The sequence below is a fragment of the Wyeomyia smithii genome, chromosome 2 (assembly GCF_029784165.1).
Source record: "Wyeomyia smithii strain HCP4-BCI-WySm-NY-G18 chromosome 2, ASM2978416v1, whole genome shotgun sequence".
Taxonomy (NCBI): domain Eukaryota; kingdom Metazoa; phylum Arthropoda; class Insecta; order Diptera; family Culicidae; genus Wyeomyia; species Wyeomyia smithii.
Window position 1 is genome coordinate 110,690,155 of NC_073695.1, and position 9,268 is coordinate 110,699,422.

Here is a 9,268-nt window from a genome sequence, read left to right on the forward strand (position 1 = left end):
GTGAAAATGTTATGTACGCACGCTTGTAATCGGTTATTAAAATAGTATATCTCATACTGGAATGGAAAGTCACAAATCGAAAAAGTTATCAGCAGAAACATCATTTCATTCATTCTAGGACACTGTTGCATGGATGCCAGCATGGAATCGGAAAATTATTTCTAATGTCCCAAAGTTTTTATCCCTATAACAAACAAAATTCTAATGAACTACCAATTGGGTCCTAAAGCTATACCAGTTTTCATATATCATTTGAAAAAGATGCATTTTTGAACAAAATGCGTTGTTTTAAATGTTTATCGTTGTTCTTCGATTTTTAAATAAAGAATGAGAAACTGCTCGAAGTACCGCCTTAAATTATATATTCTTATTCAAATTATTCACATTCTTTAAGTATTTTTGGCAATATAATCAAAAGAACCAGAAAATGTTACCGAAACTGAGAAATTTTATGTGGGTTACTGACAATCATGTATATGATACTTTTCTAAGTAAAAATACTTAGAAAAGTGAATAGGGTAATCGCCCCATTATTCATCTCAACAGACAGGTGCACCTATATTCATCTTATTTCTCTCATTTTTCCAATTTACCGTCAAATTTCTACAAATCTCGAAAGTAAATCGATTTGATTCTCGATTTTGTCAAGTGATTGAAAGTTTTACGCTGAAAATATGGTATAATTTGACGATAAATTGATCAAAAAAGCGTGATGAGATGAATACAGGTGCTGTGATGAATATAGGAGCGATTACCCTACCTTTCATGAAATAATTAAATTATGAATCAAGGTATAGACATTTGTTGAAAAATGCAATTTAATATCTCTGGCAACATTGCCGCTTAAATTTAATATTTCTTTGGATTCCTTGACTAATTTTCTTTTAAAATAATGTATCAGTTCATTCACAGACATTTTGTATTTGTAGCCAGATTAAAACAAGGGTTTTTGGCGACGAATGGCACTTTTATCAAAAAATTGGGGGATCTCACAGTGCGGGAATAATGTCAATAACAGTGATCCAATCGGCACAAAAGGTAAGTTTTTTTTAACTATTCGTCAAAGTTTGAGCCAAATCTGAGAAGTTCATTGACACGTTTGAATTTTTTTTTGCACACTCGTGATGAAATGTCCCATATGTTAAATCAAAAATTTATTTCTCGTTAAACCTTCACATTATTCCACATTATTCTAAAAAATTGCCGAATACTTCACATCGATAAAATAAACTGTGTTGGCTTCAAAAATGTGTGCATTCATAAATACCATGAATACCTTCTTAATTAATAATGATTTCTAAAGATTCACTCACTTCGACCAGAAACATTGATCTTTTGTGCCTTCTATTATTGGCAATATCACAATTGAGGGTAAGTGTGATGTCTTTTCATCCTTGCTTTTTACGCTTACTATTATGAGCCTTGTTGTCTCCTGCTGATGTCAACATTATCGCCAATGAAAATTCCCTGGAGCGGTTTCAAATAAATGTTTCGCTGGCTAAGGATGGATAAATCGCATCAGATTGCGTTGGATTCGAATTTTGTATCATCTCTCGAAATGAGAACTGATGTGACCAATGAATTGTCGAAAACATACAGCCAAGTGCATCGTAAACTTCGTAGCCTACACCGAAAAAATCACACGCTCATATCAAATGCTTTTACCACATGAATATCATGAAACCAACTCAATCATTTTAACATGTCGACCCATATCGGGTTTTAATGAAGTCCACGGTATTTTGACGTGTTTTGGTATTCGACGTCTTTGAGCATTGAAATGAGTGTTAAAAGTTTGATTGTGTTATGCATGACATGGCAAACGGAAGTGATTATGAAATGTTTCTTTTATTAGCACAGAAGTGAGTGGAATCCACTTAGCAATAACGTGTCGATTTTTTATAGTACATAGACTATCGCAGGGTGACGTCACGCATCTGAGTTTGACAGATACTGGTAACTTTGTTTCCTTCCGGGCGATGCGGTTTTGTTTTCGATTCCAGCAGGTCATTTCAATTGTGCCAAAAATGGTCTTAAAATTCTGGTACCAGTACACTAAAACAATTTTAAATTGAGCAGCATTTCCAATGTGCACACGATTGCTCCATCCGAAAAAAGCACAAAGTTAAAAATGTAAACAAAGTTACCTAATTACTTACAATTACTTTCGAGGCGACAGATCGTTGAGATCCTATGTCGAATCTAGAATACGCCACTACAAAACTATCTGTCAAAAAACTGAGGATAAAGAGATTTCGTGCGATGGTCTATTAACTGTATGCGAGTTTGTCGCTGCTTGTTTATACGCTGTTTTGATTATCTCACCGACCCCAATCGTTAGTTCTATATCTCGCTAAACATGTGAAAAGGGCCCATGTGCCATTTTTAAACAAGCCAAATTTTCTCATTTTGTGATTATTACAAGCGCAATTAATCCCTACCAATAAGATTTGTTGATAAAAGAAGTTTTTTTTTAATCAACAAATTTTATTTGTATGGGCAGATTAACCCTCTAGTGCCCAAATTAATTTCTAAACGGACTTCGATAAAATCATTATAAACCATTATAAACACTTTTTAAGTATTTATTAAAGCTTTTCGGAACTTCGACTGAAGCCCGCCAAATGGCGGCATTGGGCACTAGAGGGTTAAGCTTGTATTCGTCAAAAAACGTGAAATTGTGGCTTGTTTACGTATGACACATGGGCACTTTTCACATGTTTGGCGAGATATTGCGTTTTGATCCGAGTGAGCGGAGCGACAAATTTTTTGGATTGAATTGTCATCGATTCGCACTTTTTCGATTCTCCTTTTTCATAGGCCGGTGGAATACCGTTTTATATGTGTTTCCATTGTTGATATCATTCCCCACGTAAGAAGAAACGTGCTTCGCACCATCTCACTTTTATTCTTTCATCGGCTTTACTGTCGTGAATCATAATCACCTGACATCCCGCTCGGATTCGTGCCGAAGGATGTCGAAGATTAAAGGCTGTCATTTGCGACAGCTTGGAAGGACCAACAGACATAAGGAGATGAAAAATGACAGCCCGTTTGGCATTGCATGTGTGTGCTGTCGTCAGTTACTGTCGAATTATGTACCGAATGTACGGGGAGCAGGGAGAGCTGTGTAATGCAATGACAGCCGAATTAGTTGAAAACTTGCTGTCATGGATATGCAGTCTTTTTCAGAAGCTTGGCGTGGACTCTACTGAGTCTCGTCTCAGGTTTTTCGATGAGAATAGTTGAGAAAAATCCATCAGAAATTGGAATATGTTGGAAGCAGAGGGCGTATCAAATCTAGGCAAATGTAAGACTGAATCATACTTCCCTCCATTAGATTTTTAGAAGACCCCTTCTACACACCCATACGGAGGTATGGAACGAATGCTGGCCGCTGCCTGGAATGACACGACTGTGGAGGGGGATGCTTTCATATTATTAATCTTGTTGCGTCCCAGTTGCTGGAAGACAGGAAGGATGATGTTTTGTAAAGAGTTTTTTTTAATAGGGGGGGGGGGGGATGTTTGTAATGATTTCTTTATGTACTAATATCTATTCAGAATTAATATTGTGTGTTCTGCCACAAATGGCGACATATCAACACTTTTATATATATTTGTACGCTTTTTTATATTATTGAATGTTATTAGCTTTCGCAGTTAAGTTACTGTAATTGTAGGAAAATTATTAAACCTACTCGTCAAGGAAAAAAACCTAAATTAATCCACCTAGCGGTCAGACACAGCCTTTCTCATTAAAACTTATTATTTGTAAAAATAGACTTACATGAACGCTGCAATCCAATAAATGTGTATTCACTTTTTGGGTTCTAAAATAATGATTTGTAATTGAAGTATATGAATAAATGATATTTATATATGAAATTTGACGTAATGAAAATGCTCAAGAAATAGCGAAATAAAAGAAATGACTTTTAATTTCGAACAATTCAATCACGAGCGATACCGGGAACATTCAAATGGTAAGATACCACATTTAAATTATATTGAGGCCACATATATTAATCAAAGCAGGTATAGTTTTAAATAGCCTTTAAATTTCTTTTCTTTCCATAACTTTTGAAACACATATCAAATTGTTATGAAGTTTGTTATTTGTAAGTCTGAGAGACGACTCGTTCGTATGACACTAGTTATGTTCAAATAAGTCGTGTAATCTTTGAGATAATAGAATTTCGTTGTTTTATTAAAAATTTTATACATAACGGTTGCTTAGTTCGATTATAATCAAATGAAATGGGAACGTATAGGGCAGCCAAACTTTGAAACCACGTGTTAAATCATAATTCATCAGTTAACCCTTAACTAGCCCGTTCATCTGATAATACTATTGATCAAATCGGTTGTGTACTTTCTGAGATAATGAAGTTTCGTGATTTTCACAATTTCTTTTCATAACTTTTGAACCATGTGTTCAATCTATATGAAATTCAAAAGTTAAGGGTTTTTAAGATAGCCCGTTCATTTGATACCAATTTTATTGAAATTGGTTGTGTGGTTTCTGAGATATTGATGTTTCGTGATTTTTACATTTTTAAACATAACCTCTTAAATAAAAATCCAATTACAATGAAATTTAATAGGATCTTATGGGGCAACTAGAACTTTCATTTACATATAATTTCATTAAAATCGGTCCAGCCATATCTGAGAAAAGTGAGTGAAAATAAAAATCTGCACATACACACACACACATACAGAAAATGATCAGCTCGTCGAACTGAGTCGAGTGCTATATGCCATTCGGCCCTTTGGAGCACTTTCATATCTTCGGTTTTGCAAGTGATTGCAATACTTCTCTAGGAGGAAGGCAAAAAGTTAAAAAAATTATTAATTAGGAGTAAAATATTCGTGCTGAAGAAATAGCGAAATAAAAGAAATGACTTTGAATTTCGTACACTTCAATCACGAGCAATACCGGGAACGTACGAATAGCACAATACTAAATTTAAATTATGTTGAGGCCATATGTTTTGATCAAAGCAGTTACAGTTTTAAATAGTCTTTGAATTTCGTTTTTTGTTTTTCATAACTTTTGAACCACATATCAAATTGCTATGAAATTGCTTACTTGTGAGTTTGAGAGACAACCAGTTCAAATGACACCAGATATGTTCAAATAAGTCGTGGGATCATTGGGATAACAGACTTTCGTTGTTTTTTTAATTTAACACATAACGGTTGGAATAAAAATACGATTATAGTCAAATAAAATGGGAATCTATAGGAAAGCCAAACTTTTCATTTGACACTAAGATTGTTGAATTTAGTCCAGCCATTTTTGGGAAAACGAGTGAATTTGAAAAATCACCGGAACATGTTTTTTTTTCACAATTTTTGAACCACGTGTTTAATCACTATAAAATTAATCAATTAACCTTTAACTAGTCCGTTCATTTGATACCAATATTGTTCAAATCGGTTGTGTACTATCTGAGTTTTTTTTTGTTAGGGAATTAGAATTACGTTGTCCATTGATGTGAACTTTTGTAATATATCCCAGTCAATTGCTATACGTGTCCCTTTGCAAAATACAATGACCACTATTGTTGAGTGATCAGGTACCTGCACCGACACGCTCCCAGTCAGGTGAAATATGGTTTATGAAGCCAATCACCTTCCCAGGATTCAAAGACCAAATCTCTTCGGGCTGTAAACAGCCACTGCCAAAAAACCTTGATCTGCGTTTAAATAATGCACCACAACTGCACAGCAGATGTTCCGATGTCTCGCTTTCCATATTACAAAAGCGACAGATATCATCCTGAACCCGGCCAATGTTCTTTAAATGATATCTATTCGGACAGTGTCCCGTTACTAGGCCGACGTATGTACAAAGAGCTCTTTTGTTGAGCTCTAGGAGCTTTTTCGAATGATTCTCGTTTGGTGTGATACTATCTGAGATAATGAAGTTTCGTGATATTCATATTTTGATACATTACAGACAAAGTAACAGACCGATTGCATTGAAATTCAATAGAGTGTTATGAGGCAGCCTTTCATTTGACACTAATTTCGTGGAAATCGGTTCAGCCATCTCTTAGAAAAGTGAGTGAGTTTAAGTAGTCTTCGGAATATGTTCCTTTTCATAGCTGGATTTCACATTTTTAAATATAACAGGCAAAGTAATAGTCCGATTACAAAAAAAAATCAATAGAGTCTTATGGGGTAATTAGACCTTCCAAATGACACTGATTTTGTGGAAATCGGTTCAGCCATCTCTGAGAAACATGAGTGAGATTAAACACTCTCCAGAACACGTTTCTTTAAATAACTTCTGAACCATACGTTCAATCTTCATGAAACTCAAAAGTTAAGGGTTTTCTAAGTAGCTTGTTAATGTAAAACCAATTTTGTTAAAATCGGTTGTGTAATTTTTGAGATAATGATGTTTCTTGATTTTCACATTTTTAAACATAACCTCTAAACTAAAGATCCGGTTGCAATGAAATTCAATAGGGTCTTATGGGGCAACTAGACCTTTCATTTGCAATTAATTTCATGAAGACCGGTCCAGCCATCTCTGAGAAAATCGAGTGAGATTGGAAGAGCGTTACATACACACACACATACACACACACATACAGAAAATGCTCAGCTCGTCAAACTAAGTCGATTGATATACGAGTTTCGACCCTTTGGAGCACTTTTATACCTTTGGTTTTTCCAGTGATTGCTATACCTTTCTAGGAGAAAGGCAAAAGAAATAAAACAAAACTTAAAACTATCTTACTGACTATAAAGTGAGCTAATCGTTGCAATTGAGGATTGCAACGATTTTTGTCGGAATTTGTTGATAATTTGGCTTGACATATTTTTCAATGTTTGTACATTAGTGAGCCTATGTAGCTCGTTCGTGCTAAACCAGGGAGGACGCTTCAAAATCATTTTCAAAAGTTTATTCTGAATCCTTTGAAGTGTCTTCTTCCTGGTTGCACAACAACTTGTCCAGATGGGAACTGTATATAACATTGCTGGCCTAAAAATTTGTTTGTAAATTAACAGTTTATTCTTGAGGCAAAGTCTAGAATTCCTGTTGATAAGAGGATATAAACATTTGATATACTTATTGCACTTTGACTGGATATTTTCAATGTGCTCTTTGAAAGTAAGATTCTTATCATAAATTTACCCTAAGTATTTAACTTGATCAGACCAATTTAAGACCACACCGTTCATCTTAATAACGTGGTTATTGGTGGATTTGAGAAATGAAACTCTTGGCTTATGAGGAAAAATAATTAACTGTGTTTTGGAAGCATTAGGGGAAATCTTCCATTTCTGCAAGTATGAAGAAGATATATCTAAACTTTTTTGTAGCCGACTGCATATAACACGAAGGCTTTTTCCTTTTGCGGAAATGCTTGTATCGTCACAAAACAGAGATTTTTCACAACCTGGTGGTAAATCAGGAAGATCAGAAGTAAAAATGCTATATAAGATTGGGCCCAAGATACTCCCCTGAGGCACACCAGCTCTAACAGGCAATCTATTGGATTTACCATTTAGATAGTTAACCTGAGAGCGCGGTCAGTTGAATAACTTTGTATCATTTTTGTGAGGTAAAGCGGAAAACTGAAATTTGACATTTTAGCTATTAAACCTTTATGCCAAACACTGTCGAATGCCTTTTCTATATCTAGAAGAACAGCTCCAGTCGAATAACCTTTAGATTTATTAGTTCGAATCATATTTGTTACTCTAAGTAACTGATGAGTAGTGGAATGTCCATGGAGAAAACCAAACTGCTCTTTTGCAAAAATTGAGTTCTCATTATTATGTGTTTTTATTCTATTAAGAATTATTCTTTCAAAAGGTTTGCTAATAGAGGAAAGTAAACTAATTGGTCGATAACTTGATGTCTCAGCTGAATTCTTTTCGGGTTTCAAAATTGGAGTGACTTTGGCATTTTTCCATTTCGTAGGAAAATGTGCTAGTGCAAAGCATCTGTTAAAAATTTTTACCAAGAAATTTAAAGAGTTTTCGGTAAGTCTTTTAATAAGGATATAGAAAATCCCATCATCTCCTGGTGCTTTCATGTTTTTGATTTTTTTGAGAATAGTTCGCACCTCATTCAAGTTCGTTTCCAATACCTCTTCAGAAAGAAATTCTTGGGTGGTGATCTGATCATACTTTTGGTTCACTTCATTCTCAATTGGACTTACTACAATCAAATTGGAGTTATGAACACTCTCAAACTGCTGAGCAAGTTTTTGAGATTTTTGTTCATTTGTTAGAAAAATGCAATCACCATCTTTAAGGACTGGAATGGGCTTCGAAGGTTTCTTAAGAACCTTCGAAAGCTTCCAGAAAGGTTTTGCATAAGGTTTTAGTTGTTCAACTTCTCTCATGAAATTCTCATTTCGCAAGAGAGTGAATCTATGTTTAATTTCCTTTTGTAATTCTTGAAAAATAATTTTCAAAGCAGGGTCACGAGATCTTTGGTATTGTCGTCTCCGTATGTTCTTCAAACGTATAAGAAGTTGAAGTTCACTGTCAATAATTGGTGCATTAAATTGTAAGGTGCTATTTTGTAAAATAATATCATCATTCAAATTTTCTCCGATCGTAGAACGATATCTATCCCAATTAGTCTTGTGATAATTTAACACAGATCTAGTGGGATTTGAAATAGTTTCGTGGGAAATAGAAAATGTTACGGGAAGATGATCATAATCAAAGTCAGCATGAGTTAATAAATCACTGCATGAATGACTTTGATTTGTAATACCAAATCAATTGTAGATGGATTCCTAATAGAAAAACAACATGTAGGACCATTTGGAAATAAAACTGAATAAAATCCAGCCGAGCAATCATTAAACAATATTTTTCCATTGGAATTGCTTTGAGCATTATTTCAGGATCGATGTTTCGCATTAAAATCAACGATGATTAAAAATTTAGATTTATTTCTTGTGAGTTTTTGCAAATCTCCCTTGCAAGTACACTGCGGCTATGAATAAAATGCCAATACTTGTTTCAATTTCAAGATGTTTCAAGTTTGGTTTCAAGATGGGGTAAAACACTATGTTTTATTCGACGGTGGATAACTATTGCTACTCTACCACTGGCAACATCAATTCTATCAAACCGATGAACTATATAATTTGAGTTTTTTTTAGTTTAATATTTGGCTTTAATAGCGTTTCAGTCACAACTGCAATATGCACATAGTGGACTGTTAAAAAATTGAAAATTTCATCTTATTTTGCTTTTAAAGAGCGAGCATTACAATTTAGAAA